This window comes from Calliphora vicina, chromosome 1, assembly GCF_958450345.1.
Source record: "Calliphora vicina chromosome 1, idCalVici1.1, whole genome shotgun sequence".
NCBI lineage: Eukaryota > Metazoa > Arthropoda > Insecta > Diptera > Calliphoridae > Calliphora > Calliphora vicina.
Genome location: NC_088780.1, coordinates 74,588,013 through 74,611,100, shown reverse-complemented (window position 1 = coordinate 74,611,100; position 23,088 = coordinate 74,588,013).

The following is a 23,088-nucleotide window of genomic DNA, read 5'->3' as shown; positions in this document are numbered from 1 at the left end:
AGAAAACTTAAATTATTTAGAACTTGTATTATTTCGCCTATAATTTCACAAGATAGTGATAGCCGACCCTATATTACTTTGAAAATAGATAATGTCAAACATTTTGCGTTGTTGGATAGTGGTGCGAACAAAAGCGTTATCGGTGGTGATTTAGCTTCTGAGACACAGAAAAAGACAGGATTTAGAAAATGTGTTGGAAACGTACGTACAGCGGACGGACAAAGACAGAATGTTTTAGGTACTGTAACATTAGATATTACTTTTCAAGGACAAAATAAATTATTTGAATTTCTAGTTATTCCGTCAATACAACAAAATTTGATTTGTGGTTTTGACTTTTGGAAAACTTTTGGTTTAAAAATTTCAGTTCCTGAAATTATGGAAATTGACTGTACAGAGACAGACCCTGACAAATTAATTTTGACACCCGAACAGAGATTTCGACTAAACAAAGTAATAGCTACTTTTCCAAATTCTGAAGTTGAAGGTTTAGGTTGTACGACATTAATTGAACACTACATAGATACGAGAGATGCGAAACCTATAAAACAAAGGTACTATCCTATTTCCCCAGCTGTTGAAAAACAAATTAGTGGAGAAATAGATAGGATGCTATCTTTAGGTGTTATTGAAGAAGCACCAAATTCGCCTTGGTCTTCGCCGACTGTGGTAGTAGTAAAGCCTGGTAAAGTTAGAATGTGTGTGGACAGTAGGAAATTAAACTCAGTGACAGTTAAGGACGCTTACCCAATACCGAACATTGACGGACTTATATCGAGACTTCCTTCAGTTCATTGCATATCTAAAATCGATTTGAAAGATGCCTTTTGGCAAATAAAACTGGAGGAAAGTTCGAAACCTAAGACAGCTTTCACAGTCCCTAATCGGCCTTTGTATCAATTTACTAGAATGCCGTTTGGACTGTGTAATGCACCGCAATCGTTGTGCAGACTTATGGACATGGTCATTCCGTATCAGTTAAAGTCACACGTTTTTGTGTATTTGGACGACCTTTTGATAGTTTCGGAAAACTTTGACGTACATCTCACACATCTAATGGAAGTAGCAACACAGTTAAGAAAGGCAGGCTTAACTATAAATGTTAAGAAAAGCAGTTTTGGACTTAACAAGGTTAAATATCTCGGGTTTGTAGTAGGTAACGGGACATTACAGGTGGACGAGGACAAGGTTAAGGCTATACAGGACTTTCCGGTACCAAAATCTATTAGACATTTAAGGCGGTTTTTGGGAATGACTGGTTGGTACAGACGTTTCATTCAGGACTATTCCACATTAACTTTCCCACTGACTGAACTGTTGACTAAAAAGAAAAATTTCAATTGGACAGATGATGCTCAAGCGGCTTTTGACAAATTAAAGACAAGGCTGACATCTGCGCCCTTATTAGTGCATCCAGATTATGCGAAACCTTTTATAGTGCAATGCGATGCGAGTACGTATGGCATTGGATCGGTTTTGGCACAAAAGGACAGTGACGGTGTGGAAAGACCTATAGCGTTTATGTCTCAGAAGTTAAATAAAGCTCAGCGAAACTATACGATAACGGAATTAGAATGTTTAGCAGTGGTGATGGCTATCAAAAAGTTTAGACCCTATATTGAAGGTCAGGAATTTGTTGTAGTAACCGACCATGCGAGTTTAAAATGGTTGATGGGACAAAGAGATTTGTCCGGGCGTTTAGCACGATGGTCCCTAAAACTGCAAGGGTTTAATTTTACAATAGAACATAGGAGGGGTAAGGAAAATATAGTACCTGATACACTTTCGCGAGTACATGAAGGGGAAGATTTTGTTGAATCTATTGAACTAGAGACATTACCAACAATAGACTTAAATTCTACAGCATTTGACAGTACAGAATATACAAAATTAAGAGAAGATTTTTCAAATTCGGAGTTACCGGACTTCAAAATTATAGACAAATATATATATAAACGGACGGAATTTACTTCTGGAGAATTAGATGAATCTAATTCTTGGAAACTTTTTGTACCTACAGAACTACGACAGGACGTTATATACTCAGCTCACGATATTCCAAATTCGGCACATGGCGGTATAGCCAAAACTTTAGAACGGATCAGACGATACTTTTATTGGCCTAGACTTGTGACAGACGTTAGAGACTATATACAAAATTGTCAGTTATGTAAAACATCTAAAGCTCAGACAAATATTTTGAGACCACCACTAGGGCAAATGGTTATAACAGACAGACCATTTCAACGCTTGTACATTGATTTGATTGGACCTTTCCCGAGAACTAAATCCGGACATATTGGAATACTTATTATTTTAGATCATTTTTCAAAATTCACGTTTTTAAAACCACTTAAGAAATTAATTTCAAAACATATAATAGACTACCTCAGGACAGACATTTTTCCATGTTATGGAGTACCAGAAGCTATTATTTCTGATAATGGCTCACAGTTTAAAAGTAAAGACTTTGACAATTTTTTGAAAAATAACGGAGTTGAACACATTTTAACAGCAGTGTATAGTCCACAGGCAAACGCTAGTGAGCGTGTAAATCGTTCGATTAATGAAGCTTTGAGATCATATGTACGTGATGATCAGAGAGATTGGGACAAATACATTCCTAGCATCAATTGTTCATTAAGAAATAGTATTCATCAAAGTATTGGCAATAGTCCATATAAAATTGTGTTCGGACAGACTATGATTTCACATGGAAAAGACTATGAATTATTACGTAAACTGAATATTTTGGCCGAAACGGACTCTAAAATTGAAAGACAAGACGAATTCATTTTGATACGGGACAAAATTCGGGAATTCATGCGCAAAGCATATGAGAAAAATTCACACACATATAATTTACGGACTCGAGTTAGAACTTTTACTGTGGGACAAGACGTTTACAGACGGACATTTTTACATAGTTCAAAGGTTCAAAATTTTAATTCGAAACTAGCTCCAATCGGGGTAAAAGCTAAAATTATTCGCAAAATTGGTCAGGTATATTATGAACTTGAAGATGTAGATACTAAGGCTAGAGGAACTTACCATGCCAAAGATATTTGGATTTAATCAGTTTAAGACTTACATATTTGTTTTTCCTTTCATCGCCTTTACAGATCCAGTTTTTTGAGACATTACTCAAAACTGTATCTGTTTTGTGAGGCAAGTTTTTATATTTTTTTGTTTGAGTGTATTGAATACTTGCTCAGTTTAAAAATACTCAAATAATTATTTTTCGAAGTATCTATGAAAATTAAAGCATAGAAATGTTAAAATTTTTCATTTGAAATTTTAAAATTGAATTGAGCAAATCGGAAAAAGGAAATAGAATATTTCATATATCGCGAGTTTAAATATTTAATATAAAATATAGAATAAAACGTTTTGCAAAAGGACACTATAGCCAGTGTATTAGAACGAAATAATTGAATATTATTTAGAAAATAAACGTTCAATTCTTTGAAAAGGTAAGCTAGTGAAATATGTAATTGTGTTGAAATTTTAACATTCGATTTTCACAAAGGTCTGGAATTTCTATCTAAAAATTTTCTTGTTCCATTTGGAACAAAGGATTCCAGTCAACAAAAGAATATACATCAATATACCACTAAAATAAGGCCAATATCTTCAAATTCCATCGGAATAAGTAAATTATAAATACACAGTCCAGTTTTACAAATCACAAATATAAGAATCATCTAAAAAGAATCATCTAAAAAGAGTCATCTACATAAAAAGAATCATATAAATAAAAGCCTCTAAAGAATCCTTAAATGAAATCTCTAAAATAAAACGCTCAAATCCTAAATATACTTTTACACTTATAAACAATGATGTCATAAGTTTTAGTATTTATCAAACGAATCAAATTGTCCAATTTTAAGTGTCTGAGTTGTCATTTGTCATCGTATTTTACTTAATTAACTAAATTTGTCTTAAACTAATCATAAATTTCACTTTAACTTAACATTAACTTAAATTTATATTAATTTAAAACTCTAATTATCTTAATATTGACTTAAAATGATATTAAATTAACTTCAATTACTTTATACTTACTTTAAACATTATCTAAAACTAAAACTACAACAAAACTAACTAATATTTAATATAAATATGTAAATATTACTTTTATACATTTCATTTTCACTGTTTTAAATTGTAATTAAACATTAATTTTGATCTAACAATAATAGTTTTAACATACACCATATTTTTGCACATATTTGAGTGAAAATTAAACAATTACAACATAATAGTTAAATAATATTGGTAAACAAATTCAAGAATCCTCAACTTCAGGCCTGATGACATCGTTGGATTTTGAAATTGGTGAGTTTTTATATGAAATTATATAATTTGGAAAATTTCACTCATTTATTGTAAAAACAACCCTTAAAATACATAAACATTTACTCAATATTCAAATTTTGAGTTAAATTTTAAATTGTGAGAATTTGAATTTTGAGTAAAAACAACTTTCACATAACCACACAAACATTTGTAGTATAGATTTGTATAACATATTTAAAAGAATGTAATTATTTAATTAGATTTAAATTAATTTTATTTTTTTTTTTGTTTGTTTATCATTAAATAAATACTTTTAATGTACATTTATATTATGAATTTGTCCGATTAAATTACTTTATTATCCATGAAAGGTTAAGGTTGGACGTCAAGTAGGTTAGTGTTAGGGCTATCCAAGATATTCATGAGATAGCATGGTAGGGTGGGTGAAGATCAATGAAGAGGTAACAACACCTTTTCCTCTTCCTCAGAGTTACTCAATTCAATTTTCATTTATATTATTTTTTTTTTGGTTTATTTGGTTTGTCGGTTTGGAAATTTGCTACCTAATTTTTAAATAAATTATGTACCGAACTTAGTTCAATCAAATAGAGGCAAGAACCATCCCAATTTCCCTGAGCACGGCCGGTACTACAGGTAGCACCGCCTCTAGATGATTGGAGCCTTCGTGGTCGGTCCGTTACAAGTAATCCAGATATAGGTCAAAAATAGGTCAAAAATCGAGGTTGTCTTGGTTTTTTCCTCATATCTCAGCCATTTGTGGACCGATTTTGCTGATTTTAAATAGCAAAATTCTCGAAAGCATGTCTGACAGAATTATTGAAAATTTGGATCCCGAAGATATCTGGGGTCTTCAGAAAACTGATTTCAACAGACAGACGGACAGATAGACAGACAGACACACAGACAGACAGACAGACAGACAGATTGTTCGAACACAACTTCGAAAAATAGCAAAACGCTAGCAAATCGCGTGGATTTCGGAACATGCTGAAATGGGTTTTTCAAACCGTAAGCGATTTGAAAACGCTGCGTTTTCCAGAACATGGGCGATAATTTGAGGCAAAAAAAATTTTTTTGGTTTGGTTTTTTTTTGTTTTTTTAATTATACCCTTCAGCTTCGTGAGAAGGGTATATATAAGTTTGTCATTCCGTTTGTAATTTCTACATTTTTCATTTCCGACCCTATAAAGTATATATATTCTGGATCCTTATAGATAGCGGAGTCGATTAAGCCATGTCCGTCTGTCTGTCTGTCTGTCCGTCTGTCTGTCTGTCTGCACTTCAACCTCTGAGCCCAACATTCGGCTAGGAATGTGAATTAAATTGGCATCATTTTCATCTCCATTGTCTTCATTAGTAACCTCACCATCCTCAGGAGGAAACAATATGTTGTCATCTCCAGCCTCTAGTATTTCAACAATTTTGTATAAGTTTAATATTTCATAAAATATAAATGCAATGGTCAAAATTTTGCAAGATATAAAATTTGTGGTATGCATACATACACATTTATGTATTCATGTACAGTACACATACACATTCGCTACAAAATGTACGAAATACCTTAAAAAATTTTAGGCCATTAACGTTCTCAGGCCACTAGAACAAGAAATGTAGGAACAAAATTAACATATTTTGAGAAATATTAAAACAAATGTTTATTCTTACTTAAAATATATCCATATTTACTTGTATATGAGTTTTTATCTCCATAGCATACAGTTAACCTTTTCGCAGGTATAACCAAAAAAAATATTTTTTTAACGGCAGTTTCAAAACTACTTGATTATCACATGGGGATTTATTTACAACATAATAGGAATTAAAAATGTGAAAAAATATGTCAATACCTCCTATAGTTTTCCGTTGTGATTTTGGAGAAAAACTAATTTTTTGGCCATATTTTGGCGAATGAGCCGAAATTCCTTAAAAAAACTAATGTACATATACAATATACAGTACACTACGATTGTGATATGATGTTCGCAAACTCTACGAATAAGATACGGTACATAGTACACATTCTCTACGTTTAGTGTATTTTTTAGCGTACATTTATTACGAAAGTTTTCAGGGGTACCGTTTCAGCTATAAGAGAAGAAAAAAACAATTTAATTTAAAAGAATCGAAATGTGTACGTAATTGTCGTTCTAATGAGATATATAAATCGCCAGGCCATTAACGTTCTCAGGCTACTAGAACAAGAAATGTAGGAACAAAATTAACATATTTTGAGAAATATTAAAACAAATGTTTATTCTTACTTAAAATATATCCATATTTACTTGTATATGAGTTTTTATCTTTCGCAGGTATAACCAAAAAAAATATTTTTTTTAACGGCAGTTTCAAAACTACTTGATCATCACATGGGGATTTATTTACAACATAATAGGAATTAAAAATGTGAAAAAATATGTCAATACCTCATATAGTTTTCCGTACCTGCGATATACATTTTGTGATTTTGGAGAAAAACTAATTTTTTGGCCATATTTTGGCGAATGAGCCGAAATTCCTTAAAAAAAACTAATGTACATATACAATATACAGTACACTACGATTGTGATATGATGTTCGCAAACACTACGAATAAGGTACGGTACATAGTACACATTCTCTACGTTTAGTGTATTTTTTAGCGTACATTTATTACGAAAGTTTTCAGGGGGTACCGTTTCAGCTATAAGAGAAGAAAAAAACAAAAGTTATTTTATTTCTATTCCACTTTGCTCGAGCTAAATTACAGCTCAGAGTTGGTAATGCAAAGTGTGTCCATTTATTAAAATTTCATTGATTATATACTAAAATATTGCTTACATTGCATTTTAACCTAAAGTGGAGAATGTAGCAGTTGGACAGAACAATGAACGCAAGAATCACATAAAAATGAAGTGACTATCAATACAACACACAAAGTGTTTACTATTTTATCGTTTCTGTAATGATATTATTTCTTTTGCATTTCAATATTCTGTCGGTATAATTGACATATGGTTTATGCTACACCTCCCTTTTACGAAAGAATGTTCATACAGTTTTTAAGTGTATGGACATTCTTTAACAAATGATTACAATAACCTTAATAATAAATTTTATTACAATATATATATATATATAAAACATTTTTTTTATAGATATCCCACTCGCATCCCACTAAGCGACAAAAAGGGTGTTAAAGGAAAACACATAAGCTTTCTTCTGAGCAAAAAAAAAAAATTAAAAAATGGGTCCATTTTTTTAAAAAAAGTCAACAAAGTTTTTGATTTTGCAAAAAAATTCAAAAATTTTAAATCTTGAGTTACAAAATATTTTTTTTGATAGATATCCCACTCGCATCCCACTAAGCGACCATATAGGTCGCTTAGGAAAAGACCTAAGCTTTCTTAAAAAAAATAAAAAAAAAAATAAAAAGGGCCCATTTTGAAAAAAAAGTCAAAAATATTTTTGATTTAAAAAAAAAAATCAAAAATATTTTATTAAATTTTTTTAATTTTTTTTTTCGAAAGATTGCATAAATAGCTATCTAAACTATTTGGGACACATTTTGCTAAGAACAATAGGTAATAAGTTATATGGATAAAAAAAAACACCTGTTTGGCCAAAATGTCAAATTTTGACCTCCTATAACTCAGAGAGTTCCTGACCGATCTTGTTGAAAAATGGTGTCCGAATTACTATCCAATAGAACTAACATTGGTGCAAATTTCATCGCGATCGGAAGACATCGATTTCAAAAGTTGGTTCACTTGACGTGAAATGCCCCATATATATATATATAGGTAACTTAAAATATGTCTACGTAGACTTTAATATAAAACTTTTGTGGGGTAATCTGTAGCTTACAAAATTTTCTGACGTCAGAATTCATAATTGGTACAAATATTTTGGTCTTCTCATTTTCATTTTCTAAATGCCGTTTGTTTATTGTAACTGGAGACTTTTTAACTGACTCTTTTGCCATTGATCGTGTGTTTATCTTTAGTGTGTTAGTAACTGAACTTCTCCTTAACTGCTGGGCCGATTTCGATGAAATTTGTTGTGTGTGTTTGTGTGGGTCCCTGGATGGTTTAGATTCACAATTGACTTATATAGGAACAATGGGCATGGCACCTCCCATACACAGTAAAAATTTATTTTTGCATATCTGGAGTACTACTATAGTGGGAGTCTTCAAATTTGTGTGAGCTATGGCAGAACAACGTTTGACGGGACATCTAGTTTTGTATATATTGTTATTTTCATTGTTTATTTTTTTCAAGTCATTTATGGATATACGTGATAATGCGTCAGCAACATAATTATCTTTTCCCCTAAGATATTTTTTTGACTTTTTTTGCAAAATCAAAAACTTTGTTGACTTTTTTTTCAAAATGGACCCTTTTTTTAATTTTTTTTTTTGCTCAAAAGAAAGCTTGGATATTTTCCTTTCAGACCTATTTGATGGCTTAGTGGGATGCGAGTGGGATATCTTTCAAAATAAATGTTTTGTAACTCAAACATGCAATTTTTCACTTTTTTTTTTTTCTTTCAAAATCGAACTTTTTTTCCAAAATGGGCCCTTTTTTAAAATTTTTTTTTGCTAAATAGAAAGCCTGGGTCTAGTCCTTTAAGATCTATTTGGTCGCTTAGTGGGATGCGAGTGGGATATATAGCAAAATAAATGTTTTGTAACTCAAGATATACAATTTTTATTTTTTTTTTGGCAAAATCGAACTTTTTTTCAATAGGGGCCCTTTTTTAAAATTCAAAAGAAAGCTTACGTCTATTCCTTTAAGAACTTTTTGGTGTCGTAGTGGGATGCGAGTGGGATAGTATCAAAATAAATGTTCTAACACAAAAATTGTATGTCTTGACTTACAAAATATTTATTTTGATAGATATTCCACTCGTATCCCACTACGAGACCAAAAAGCTCGTGCTAAATTACAGCTCAGAGTTGGTAATGCAAAGTGTGTCCATTTATTAAAATTTCATTGATTATATACTAAAATATTGCTTACATTGCATTTTAACTTAAAGTGGAGAATGTAGCAGTTGGACAGAACATTGAACGCAAGAATCACATAAAAATGAAGTGACGATCTATACAACCAACAAAGAGTTTACTTACACTCTAATGTTCCTATACAATATACCGTACACTACGATTGTGAGATGATGTTCGCAAACACTACGAATAAGGTACGGTACATTGTACACATTCACTACCGTTAGTGTATTTTTTAGCGTACATTTAGCGAAGATTTTGAACATGTGGAGTATTGATGAAGGCAGAAATTGATATATTTAATACTAAAAATAATGACGGAGAAGTAAGAAAATTGAAAGATATTTATTTATAAATCGGTTTAATGTAAATTTATTATGTATTTTTTTCAGGTTTTGTAAAAATTTTGCCATTAAATTACTTTTGCAATTTAATTTAAAAGAATCGAAATGTGTACGTAATTGTCGTTCTAATAAGATATTAAAGACAAAAAAATGTTAAAGTTATTAAAAAATCTCCAGGCCAGGCCATTAACGTGCCTCAGGTCACTAGAACATGAAATGTATGAAAAAAATTAACATATTTTGAGAAATATTAAAATAAAAGCTTATTTCTACTTATAATATATTCATATTTACTTGTATATGAGTTTTTGTCTTCGTAGGATACCGTTTTTTTTAACGGCATTTTCAAAACTCCAATTACAAATTCTTAAAAATTTTGTTAAACAAATTTCAGAATTTTTTGATCATCACATGGGGATTTATTGACAACATAATAGGGAATAAAAGTATGAAAAAAATATGACAATACCTCCTATAGTTTTTCCGTACCAGAGATTTAAATTTTGAGATTTTCGAGAAAAACTAATATTTGGGCCATATTTTGTCGAATGAGCCGAATTTCCTTACTGTTATGATTTTTAAGTAAAAGCTATTCAGAATAATATAGTCCAGGTAATTTAAAATATAGTTTGAAAGTTTTACTAAAATCGGAAAACTTTAACCCTTAAATCGTGAAGGTCAAATTTTTCAATATTTTAAATTTCTCATGAAAAGATAGCGAAATGTTATATATTTGTGGGCTGATTTTGTAAAACCATGTAAAATGCTAAGGCTGCTTGCTATTCGGACAAAGTTTGAAGACTTCTACAATTATACTTCTCCAGATATTCGAAAATAACTATTTACTTTGTATGGGAGGGTCCACCTGTTCCATTCCATTTTGGTGTAGATTCATAAACTAATAAGAAATTGATTCGTATAAAGTTTGAAGACTGTCACAATTATAGTTCTGCAGATATTCGAAAATTACTTTTTACTTGGTATGGGTGGTGCCACGCCCATTTTTCGAATTTCGTCCATTTTCAGCCAAGGGGCGCTCAATGGTACCAAATAAAATTCCGCGAAGTTTTGCGGCTTTCACAATTATAGTCCACCAAATTCAACAGATATTCCATAATAACTATTTACTTTTTATGGAAAGTGCAACGCCCGTGAAATTTCAAAATAAGAAGTATCCAGTTGTTCCTTCCAGATATAGAGGAATATACAGTAAAAATTTCAAGAAGATCGGTCCAGTAGTTTTGGCTTCTATAAGGAACAGAATAACAAATAAATAAACAAATAAATAAACAGACATACAGTGGTGGCCACAAATTTAAGACAAATACTTGAATTTTTTTCATCAACTGAATTTTAAGTGCGATAGAGCCAAAATAAAAGGACCTCTAAGGGTATGAAATTTATTATTAATGTTTCTAGTTTCTGAAAAATGTTTGGAAAAATCGGTAAAACATATATGGACAAAGATATGTGGAAATATGTTGACCCACCTCAGCGAACATCCGCTGTTAATAACATGATATGACCGAAACTAATGGAACTAAAAATACGAAATTTGGTCCGAATATTTTATAATAATAAAAATATAATGATATAAATGTGAGAAAATATGTTTATTTAAAAAAATTTTTTTTTGGTCAAGTTGTAGAAAAATTTTATGTGTTCGTGGTGAATATGTATGAATTGACACAGTCGAATAAAACACACTTGTGTGTTAAAACAATCCTCATGCATACATATTTGTCGAAATATTTGAAAAAATAATTGACAATCACGTGGAATTTAGCAAACAATTTTTGTCTTAAATTCCTGGCCACCACTGTACATTCATTTTTATATATATAGATTTCTTTAATTTTCTACACAAAAACTTTTGTTAGTAGTTTTTACAGTTTTTTCGCTCTCCTGAAAAGTTGACGTTTTAGAAAGAGCCGTTTTGTCAAATGTCCACAGAAATGTATTTATATTTTTCTGAAAGATAACATCTCTGGAAATATTACACAGTGCAAAAAACACACGATCATGACAGTATACGTTCGACACTACTACCAAAGGGTAGTAAAACCCTATACTCAGTTTGTCCATTTTGGTGACCAATTTTTTTTATGGGCCCCCAAAGATTCTGTAAATATGTGGGCCCTCAAAAAATGGTGTCATCAATTTTTGGCCAACAGCTAATTCAGACTTGGTGAAACCGCTTAACTTTATATGGCAATAATATAGCTGAGAGTCCACCAAACAAATTTTGTTAACATTTTTCCCAAAAAATAGCTTTTTCGTGCACTTTTTTTGAAAAAAATATAGGAAACATTTTTTTTTTACTTTTTTTTAGAATAACTTCCACTAACTCCTAATTTTTCACTAACAATATTTGGCGAAGTTGTAGCTACGGTAAAGTTGAATAACTCTTGTGATCAAGTCCACACTTCTATGTTGTGGTGTGTTACATATTTACTCGGCTGAGGTATTCGGAATGGGGATCAGTGGGTGAACCCTTAAAGTCACACATTTAAAAAAAATTACAAAAAAGCCATTTATTATCCGAATGAGCTGAAATTATAGATAGTCCTTAAGAAGGTCTACAAAAAATATGCTTATACCTGTAAGTTATCTCTTTTAGTTCAAGAGATATTTAGGTTAGGTTCCATGGGTTGCTGCTCCTCAAGCAGCTCACTTGGGTCCATTCAAATCTGATCCCGTTGTGATACCCAAGGGGTAGACATCAGGGTATTTACAATATTTCCGTTGCCCCCATATTAAACCAGCCAGATTCCCGGATGAAGGAGTTGATCCGTTTAAGATTCAACCTCGATAGCTCGTCCAAGCATGATAGGAATGGAAATCCAAGGATGCGTTCCCTCAGGTTTGTAAGAGCCGGTCATTGGCAGAAGAGATGATACACAGTCTCTTCCTCTTCTTCATTATGGCAGCTTCTACAGTAATTATTGTACCGTAGGCCTAATCTTCTAGCATGTGTCGCGATTAAACAGTGTCCTGTAATAAAGGAGACAATTAGCCTTATTTGCTCACGACGGTATTCTACCAGTAGATTCGTCCTGTTGGCATCATATACGGGCCAAGTCGACCTCGCTGTACCACAGGAAGGTTCATTAGTCCAGCTGTTTTGTGCAGTCTCATACAGTTTCTGCTGAACAACCATCTTGCATTTAACAAGGGAAATACCAGAAAAGGGATCGATCGCCTCCTCACTCATCATCGCACCCCTTTTGGACAAATCATATGCTATACAATTATCCTGATTGCCATCGTGACCTAGATGTCGTAATGACACCCGCTATTCTGTTAACGGCAGCATAGCTGTCAGTAAATATACATATATCACCAGATATTCGATAATACCTCAGCCAGTTGGATGCACGTTTAATGGCAGTAATTTCCGCCTGAAGCAGTACAGAAGTTAGGTAACCTAAAGTAGGATTTTATCCCAAGTTTTCAATATAGAAACCTCCACCGACCCTATTTCCCCTATCAGAGCCATCAGTATATATCCGCAGGAGGAATGAGTCCGCGCTGTCATAAATCCCTATTCGGGATCACAGTATGGAAATGCCTATCGAAAAAAGGTTTTGCGATGCAGTAATCGACATTACCATGTATGTGCCCATCAGCGTTGCCACTTTGGTCCAATTGGACCGAAATTATTTGTTTCAAGTTAACAAATTGACTTTTGGTAGTTTGGTTGGTTTGTTCCGATATTTGTCGTATTTTGGTAGGCTACGATATTTCTGAATACATAAGTATTTTTAAGAACAAAATAATTAAAATAATAACGAAAAAACTACTTATGTTAAGCCAAAATAATAAAACTACATACATATTTGCAAAATATGAAGATAGCATTTTCTTAAATATTTAGTTTAGTCAGGTAAATGTGTATTTATTTAGTAACTTTTATTTTCTAATAATATGTGTTAAACTCTGCTTCAATATTTCAGTTTCATCTGACACTTTATTTCTATATGAAACTTATTTGTGTTGAATTTTTTCGGGATACCAACACTTTTAGGAGTTTAGTGCTCGTTTAAGTAATATTCGGAAGAGGGACTTATATGGGAGCTATGGTCAATTATTAATTGAATTTTTAGGTGTAATTTATTTGTAAAAATGTTATTTAATATCTATATAAATCAGGACATTAATATGGGGGCTATGTGAAATACATGGACAACTAGCCAGACAGACGTACGGAAGGACATGTTAAATCGACTCAAAAATAAAATCTCGAAAACTGAACGATTTTAACATATTTATGATTGTAGTGTTCTTAAATAACTTTCTTCCTCTGGGTAATTTTATAGCAGCAATAATATAATTTTAAGTTAACTATTAATTTTGAAACGAATCCATATAGCATTTCTCAAATATTATAAATTTGGTAGGTTTTGGTAGTTTTTAATTAGAAATTTGGTAGGAAAAATATTTTATGAGTGGCAACGCTGGTGCCCATAGTAATTCAGTATACTAGAGTGACCAAGATCCTTACCAGACCACGAACAACCCGCATTTAGTCTCACAGCAGAGTTGAGAGCTATTTGTATTACCATCAAATCCACTGGTAACCAGTTTAGAATAGTAAAAAGTGCCTTAGAGGTAATCAGTATCGCAATAGTCCTTAGAACTCGTTCAACGGCCTTCCGGTGAGTAGAATTATCCAAGGCTTGCCACCACACCAATACTCCATAGAACATGATGGGTTTGACGACTGCTTTGAAGATCCAATTGATACCTTTCGGCAAGATGCCCCAGTTAGTACCAATTGCCTTTTTGCAGGAGTAGATGGCCACGTAGGCCTTGTTAATCCTGTTCTAAATATTCATATTCCAGGATAATCTCTTATCTAGAATGATACCAAGTTACTTAACATTTTCCCTAATTTCAAGACTGATTCCATTCAGTCTAGGTGGTCTAAAGTCATCGATCTTATACCTCCTAGTGAAGAGAACCAATTCCGTTTTTTGGGGGTTCACACTAAATCCACTCGATATACTCCACTCACTCAGTGTACTTAATGCCGATTCCATACAACTAGATATTGTATCCAGAAATTTACCAGATATAAAAACTGCTACATCGTCAGCATACACGTCTGTTTTAATCCTTCTGTTGTCCATCCTGACCAACAGGGTTTTCATAGCCAGGTTCCACAGAAGTGGAGATAATACACCACCCTGTCGGGTTCCACGATTGGCCACTATTGAAACACTTGTACCACCTAGGGTAGCACATATGACTCTATAGCCGAGTATCTTTCCGACTAACCGGCGTTCACAAATATCAATCCCCAGTTCATCCATCGCAGATAGGATGTCGTCGGGCCTGACGTTTTTAAAAGCTCCTTCAATATCAAGGAAGGCAACAAGTGAATACTCCTTATGTGATAGCGACTCTTCAATGGAGCCAACTAACGAATGTAGAACTGTTTCCACAGATCTGCCCTTAGTGTAGGCATGTTGGGATTTAGAGATGAGTTCAGTCGGAATGGTCATTCTCAGGTATACATCAATCACCCTTTCTAGGGTTTTCAGCAAAAAGGATGCGAGACTAATTGGTCTGTAGTCCTTTGGTTTAGTATGAGTCGCCTTACCTCATTTACGAATGAAGACTACACTACACCTCGTCCACCACGTAGGAATATAGGTCCATCTGATACACGCTGTGTATATGTTAATGAGCCATGGTACAACTATTTCTTCATTCTTCTGAAGATCAGCAGGAATAATGCCATACGGCCCAGGGGATTTAAATGGATCGAAGCTTTTGATTACCCACTGAATTCTTTCTCTGTTCACTGGAACAGAGTTTTCACACGGAGCAACATAATCAGCAGCCCCATTCACAGTTTCAACGTCGACTGGGAGGCAGCCTGGGAAATGAGTGTCTAGTAGGACCTCAAGTGTTTCCTTACTATTCAGAGTCCATCTACCACAGGGTTTCTGAATATAGAGGAGAGGTTGGTAGAATTTTACGTAATCGGTTAGTCTCTGAGGATCCTTCCACGCCGCTACAGAAGTCCCTCCAGGCTTTCCTTTTCGCATTCCTCGTAAGGTTCTTAAAATGATTCACTGAGGACTTATATGCCGGCCTTTTTGCCTCGTTCAACAATTTACGACACGTCCTTCTGGCGTGTTCAATCTCAGGATTCCACCAAGGAGGCTTATTCCTACCCCTGCCGATGTTCGGCTTACATGCCAAATTAGTAGCGGATTGGAACGCTTATGTAAGTGTCTGAACTGCTACCTCAATATCATCCCTACTTTCGATAGAGGGCGGGTTTGGTAGATACAGAGAGAGTGCATCACTCTGCATCTCCCAATTGGTCCTTCTCCTATTTAGAATGGTAATATCACTCCTATAAGTTACACTAATATTGAAATCAATATATAGGTGATCAAAAAAAGAGCAGTCACCGGAGACAGCCCAATTCTTAATCATACTCTGGTGTCGCTGCTACCCCATATAATGTGGTGCGAGTTAGCGTCAGCACAGATAACTAAAGGTATCCAGGACTCGTTCGCCTTTTTCACAGCACTACGGACAGCATCGTTTGGCGGATGCTCTCCGTGGTCATGCGCCATACAGCTGGATATCAACAATAGCAGACAGCCTTCATTAGTTTCCCATGAGACAGAATGAAGATATTCAAAGAGCTTTTAGCCAGAAGTAGAGCTTACAGCCCTTCAAACATAGTCCACAGATGCGATCCTGATGGATCCAAGGTTCCTGGACCATGACTAGCTCTTCCCCGTTCTGAGCAATTCGGAGGAGCTGTGCAGCGGATGTTGCTTTAGAGTGGTGAAGGTTTATCTGTATAACCCTCACCATGCTCCATTTTCACAACAGTGACGTCGTTGTCCTCCTGGTCAGAATTCAGGAGGGCGTCCTCGTCCACCGCCTCATCCATCCGTTCAAAGAAGGTACCAACTAGTATGGAGACTGAGTTGGTATCTTCAATGTCAGATGGATCAACGGCGTCGTTGCAATCCATGCCTTCTTCCGAGAGGCTCGACATCACCTGAGGAGGTATCGCTTTTGTTGTCGCTACGGTAGACACGCAGGATGATCGTACCAAACCCATAGTAGACCTTCGCTTGTGCCTTCCATAGCGGCCCCAAATAGTCCTTATTAAGGACAACGATCGCCTTTCTTGAAGACCCCTCAGCGTCCGTAACCTTCACAACTTTCCATTTTTGAGTTGGAAGCTGTGGGTTACAGCACTGAAGGATCTCCAAGATCTCCTCCGGGCTAGATGGCTCAGCTGGTATTTTAGCTATGGATCTAGGCTTTCGGGGTATCTCACTCACAGATACCACCTCAAGCCTAGATCCCGGCCATACTACGCCCAATGATGCGACAGAAGTCTTAAGTAGCAACGCTGAGCGTTCATCTACACAAGACATCAGTTTAACGTGGTACCAACCAGCATCATCGCATTGAGGAGGAGTGCTTGGGTTCTCTTTGAGAACTATCCAAAACACCCCTACCAGTTTTTGCTACACCATATCCAAATTCAATTGAGATATGGATCCGTCGTTGACACTCCGATCGATAACCGCCCTGACGAGATTGTCTTTGACAATCTCGCTAAATGACTTGGTTAACGACCTTTGTGTCGCTTTGGTCCTTTTAGGTCCTGGTTGCTGGCTCTTGGCCACTGCATCATCCTCTGAACGTTGCCGTTTAGGAACCGCTGATGATTCAACAGAAGGAGGAGCGGTCTTGAGACCAGCAATATAGGCTTTCGCCCAGGAAAGTGAAGCTTGTTGCTCCGTAGTGAGATCCTCGACTTTTTTAGAGCCGAGTGCCTCAATAAAACGATAGGCGGAACGCCTGGTGGTAGTAGCCCTTCTTGCAGGGTTAGATACAGAGCCGGAATTGGCCAGGGTGATGCGTCTTCAAGACAGGAGGATTCCTTCACTAGACCTGGACGCACAATTGGCATATGGGAAGCATCCGTGAGGGGCGACTTAGTCGCTTCCCCCGTAGAGGCACCCGAGACAGGGGGTTTAACCGCCTTGGCGACCTGGGCTTTAGCGACTTTGGAGGTACTTGGAGAGAAGTCCAGAGATACCTCGACGCTTAGGTCACTACCACCTATTGCCTTGTATTTTTTACAATCAGCCAACCCTGGTGTACCAGATTGACCTCTTGCGACACCAGTAGCACGCAGAAATAGTCTGGCCCGGTGTGATCATCTGACTAGCCTGAGTTGCAGTAGCATTCGACTCACCACAGCCCGAAACCATCGCTGTGGGAGTAGGGTCCCCGGATATTATGAAGCCCCCGACCTGGTACATGGGGCATGCCTCTTGACCTTCCATGTGTCCTAATGGACAATTTGTAGGTGCACTTTATACCTGTTGCCAGGTGTTGAGTAACTGCCGCCCCATAACAGACGCACACCACCAGCCGCCCAATATGGGAAACATACGCTGGTGGATTTCGGACGGACATTAAAGAGCCCTTACGGACCATCCACCAGGGGAAAATGGTTCAATGGAAACATCTGATAGTTTCCCCAAAGGAGAACAGAGGGGGGGGGGGGTAGTTCTTAGAGATATTTAGGTTAAATTTTTTTTTCGTATTTTATATATATTTTATAAATAAAACAAACCTGATAACAATTATTTCGTTCATATAGAAATTTACACGCACCCAAAGTTGAAGCATCTTTTTATATATTTCAACTTTGTATGAGTGTGGTTTTTAAGTTTTTTCCCGAAAAAGTCTCCATATTTTTTCTTTTATAGAAAACAAATTTTCTTCGGGACTATATATATATAGGAAAAATCAATTTGCCAAAATTTTTAAATATTCAAAACAGTACCTTTTGTTCTGCAGCTCCTCAAATGTATCTAGACCAACCAATTTTGAAAATTTAGAAATACAGCCATTCTTGTTTCACTTCCATTAGTAGACATATTTTAAAAAATTTAGATTTTTATGGGTTTAGGAAATGTAAGCCATTTTTCTAATTCATTCCTATGTACACTGATTTGAAGAATTTAAAAGTTCTATTAAAGAAAAAGTATAAATAAGTAGTTTCTTGTAAATTCTAACTTCTTTAAGATATATTTAATGTTTTCAGGCTGGTTAATTAAGAAAAAACAAAAGTAGATCCCTAATCGTTAGCGAAGCTAATCAACCAAAGTATAACGCAATTGAGAAAATTAATGTTTAATTTGTTAATTCACGGATTTGGGATTAGCTTGTTATTGTAAAAAATAATGTAAGTACTAATGGGGAGCCGCAGAACTTTTTCGAATTTTTTACAAATTTATTTTTTGGTATTTTTATAATATTTGGGTTGAATTCTTATAGAAAAAATCAATTTCTCAAAATTTTTGTTCTGCGGCTCTTCAAATGTTTCTAGACCAATCAATTTTGAAAATTTAGAATTACAGCTATTCTTGTTTCACTTCCATTAGTGGACATATTTTAAAAAAATTAGATTTTAATGGGTTTAGGAAATGTAAGCCCTTTTTCTAATTCATTCCTGTACACTGATTTGAAGAATTTAAAAGTTCTATCAAAGAAAAAGTATAAATAAGTAGTTTCTTGTAAATTCCAACTTCTTTCAGATATATTTAATGTTTTCAGGCTGGATAATTAAGAAAAAACAAAAGTAGATCCCTAATCATCTGGAATATAGATGTACACTTTAATTCTGATAAGTTTATTAATATAATAAATCAGTCTCAGATAAAAATAGTGCCTTTAGCTATAACCATACTAAATTTAGGTAGATAAGTATAATGCAAATAAAGAATAAGAAATGTAATCAGAAGAAAGAACACATTTTTTAAATAAGCTAGGTATTCTGTTCAAAATTTCGTGCGAAATGCTGTCAAACTACATATAAAATATTTGGAATGAAATATATGCGAAATAATTTCGCAAAAGCAGTACTCTGTTATTATTGTGGAAAACATGTGAAATAAATCTGGCAACCTTATTTTTCCACACGAAATAACATACGAAGCACTTCTTTCGCACGAAATTAAAACCAACAGCTAGCTGTCAAACAGCATGTAAAATTTTTCGCATGAAAAAACCATAATTTTTCGCAAATATGAACAGAGTACTAGGCTATACATAGAAATTTGTAAGTAAGATAAAAAATACAATTATGTACCCATTTGTGGGTACATATAAAAACGTATGTAATCACATTTACGTCGATATGATCATTAATTTCAAAAAATCAAAAATTGCAGATCATTATAACTAAGAAACAGCATTTTTTAAACCACATACGTAAAATTTGTTCCTGATATATGAACATGTTTAGATTATAACTTTAATGTTTCTAGGATCATTTACTGAGAATTAATCATATAGAATCTAGAAAAAATATCAATAAGTTACGACTCACGTATTAAAGAAATTTACTAATTGTCATAAAATATACCAAATAAGGGTTAAGGTTGTTGTCTATACTGTAGCAAACTATTTTCACCACCAATGGAATTCAACTAATGGTGAATTGTTGAAAAACTCATTTTGAAAATAAAAATAATTTTTTAAACAGAAAAACATATATTCTGCTATAGTCGAAGGGTTTGGCCTGCATGGTATCCAAACAGATCGGGTTCGATACAAAGAGGAGACACGTAAAATTCTTAAAATAAAATCTCACTTTGATACATTTTTTTGTATAACTTGTTCTTGTTTTTCATGAATTTGTATGGTAATATTTACAGAGTGGTGTGATTTTTTCTTAAATAATAATTGGCAAAATTAAATTTCCAACATCTAAACCTTATTTAAATACATACACTGTTGGACAAAATACAGTGCAAAAGTGTAAGACAAACAGGTCTCATCTAAAATCATACTTTTAAAAATAGGAAAATGTATTTATTCTTTGTACCGTTATAACGGTAGATGTTGTGTTTATTTTTCAAAAAACAAAAGTCAAGTTCAATGATTTATTGCTGTTCTGTGGACAAAATAATTCAGTTTGTGTATTGAAGCGTTGGACAAAATAAAGTGTTTTTTTTGTAAATATAATTCTGTATGTTTCTTCAAATATTTTATAAAACATTATAGGTAAAGAATTGTAAAGATTATGTTAGTACAAAAAAAGATACAAACAATCTAAATTGCCAAAAAATTAACATTTCCTCAGACATCTCCTAGGACATCAAAATGAAGCCAATTTCGAAAACTGTTAAGGATCTGTTAGTAAAAGACAAGGAAGATGGAATGAAATACAAAGATTTGTCCAAAAAATATAAAATATCCATATCAGAGCAAGAAAAATATTCGAGCTCTACAAGATTAGAAAATCAAATGAAAGTTTAAAAAAAGTGTCTGGAAGAAAGCTCAAGACATCAAAGCGAGATGATGATCGTATAATAATCTTAGCCAAAAAAAAACATTTTCTTCTTCTAGAGAGATCAAGGAAGAATTAAATTTAAATGTTTCATCACGTACTATACGGAGAAGGCTCAACCAGAGCGGTCTGAAAAGTTCCTATGCAAAGAAAAAGCCATTACTACGAGCCCCAAATATAAGAAAACGTTTAGCGTTTGCTAGAAAGTATGTAAATATGCCAGAATCTTTTTGGAATCGAGTGATTTGGTCAGATGAGTCGAAATATGAGCTAAAAAATGCAAAACGTGCTAAAAGAGTATGGTGTGAACCATCACAAAAACTTAAATCTAAACATATTGCACATACTGTAAAACATGGTGGAGGAAGTCTTATGGTGTGGGGCTGCTTTTCATCCTCTGGGGTTGGTCGACTAGTCAGAATAGACACAAAAATGACTGGTGAGCATTATGTTAACATTTTGCAAGAAAATCTTAACAGTAGTGCTGTGGAAATGGGCCTTGGAATCCAATGGAATCTCGAACTAACCTTCAAACATTTTGGGAAAAAATGCAAGCTGAATGGAGAGAGATTCCTGTTCAAATTTTGAAAAACTTGACATCAAGTTTACCTAAAAGACTTCGGGAGGTCATACTTAATAAGGGGAGAGGTACTAAGTACTGATTACTGTATTATTTCTTCATATTTCTGCGGATATCATCCAATATTTTGCTTTTGCACTTTGTTTTGTCCAACCGTGTACAAGGAGTTGTTTAATTAATGTTATTTTATAGAAAAAGTTTAATTTTAATATATAAGTTTTATTGTTTTTTATATTACTATGTAAGCTAAATTAATGAAATCAATTAATTTTTTAGAATTAAATGTGAATTTTATTCTTTTTTCTCTGATGATATATAAAAAGGGTATTTTTGCACTCTATTTTGTCCAACAGTGTATATACCTTTTAAGCTACAAAAATCAAAAATAAACCATAATTAGTGACACTCTAATGAACATACTTAGATTCTAAAGGTAGGGTCACATATGACAAATATTTGATGAAAAAGACGTAACCACTAAATAAAATACATTTGAATTATTTGATTTATTTCATAAACTTATTTTACATAGGATGATTCCAAAAAAAAACTGAGTTTTATTTTATTTCATGCTGTTTGATCTTACAAAACACTTGTAAGAGTGAACACGTCAAACAAATTTGTGCTAAAAAATGTGGTTACGCCTTTTTGAGCAAATATTTGCCGTGTGTGACCCTACCTTAAAGAACGAAATGTATGATTTAGCGGGGCTGTGTTAAATTATGTAGTACTGTGTATCAATAAATTAAAGCCTATTCACATAAGATTTTTGACAACAGACATAGGTTTTAGGCTCTCATAAGAAATATTGTAAAAAATTCTTTCAATTTAAATAATTGAAACAAATTTTCAATAAAAGTAAATAATAATACAATTTAAAACAAATACTGTTTGAAATTAGTTTTATGGTACGAAATTTAAGATAATCGTAAAATTTATATATATAGTATTGACGGCTTTAGTGGTTAGGATGACAAAGTACAGCCAAAAGAAAGAAAATGTACCCAATGAAAATGTAAAGGATGTCCGCCGGGTAAACATTATTATTGTCGTCATTTTGGTAAACATTATTATTGACAGTTCATATTTGGCAGTCGTGAAGTAGAAGTAGAAATCAAACTTTTATTGTTATAGTACATTTACACCTACGCCATAAACTAGTTATAAGTTGTTTATGGTGATAAACTAGTTTGAGAAACTTGTTTATCCATACAAATCAAAAACAGGTTTTGTAACTAGCTTTTGTTTTTTCAACATTTTTCTGACAACGCTGGCCACATTTGACATTTGCTCAAAAATAAAAAAGTTTTCTTTAAAAAAAGAAACTGTAAAAAAAAGTTTAAACGAATTTATTAAAAAGTGTATTTCATAAATTATGGACAACGAAAATAAAAGGCATGTTTATATTTACTTTTAACCCAAGTATTATTTGATTTTTGTTTTGATCAAGTGAGTGACCAGAAAAAAGTGCGTACTAATTAAATAGTTTCAACAAAAA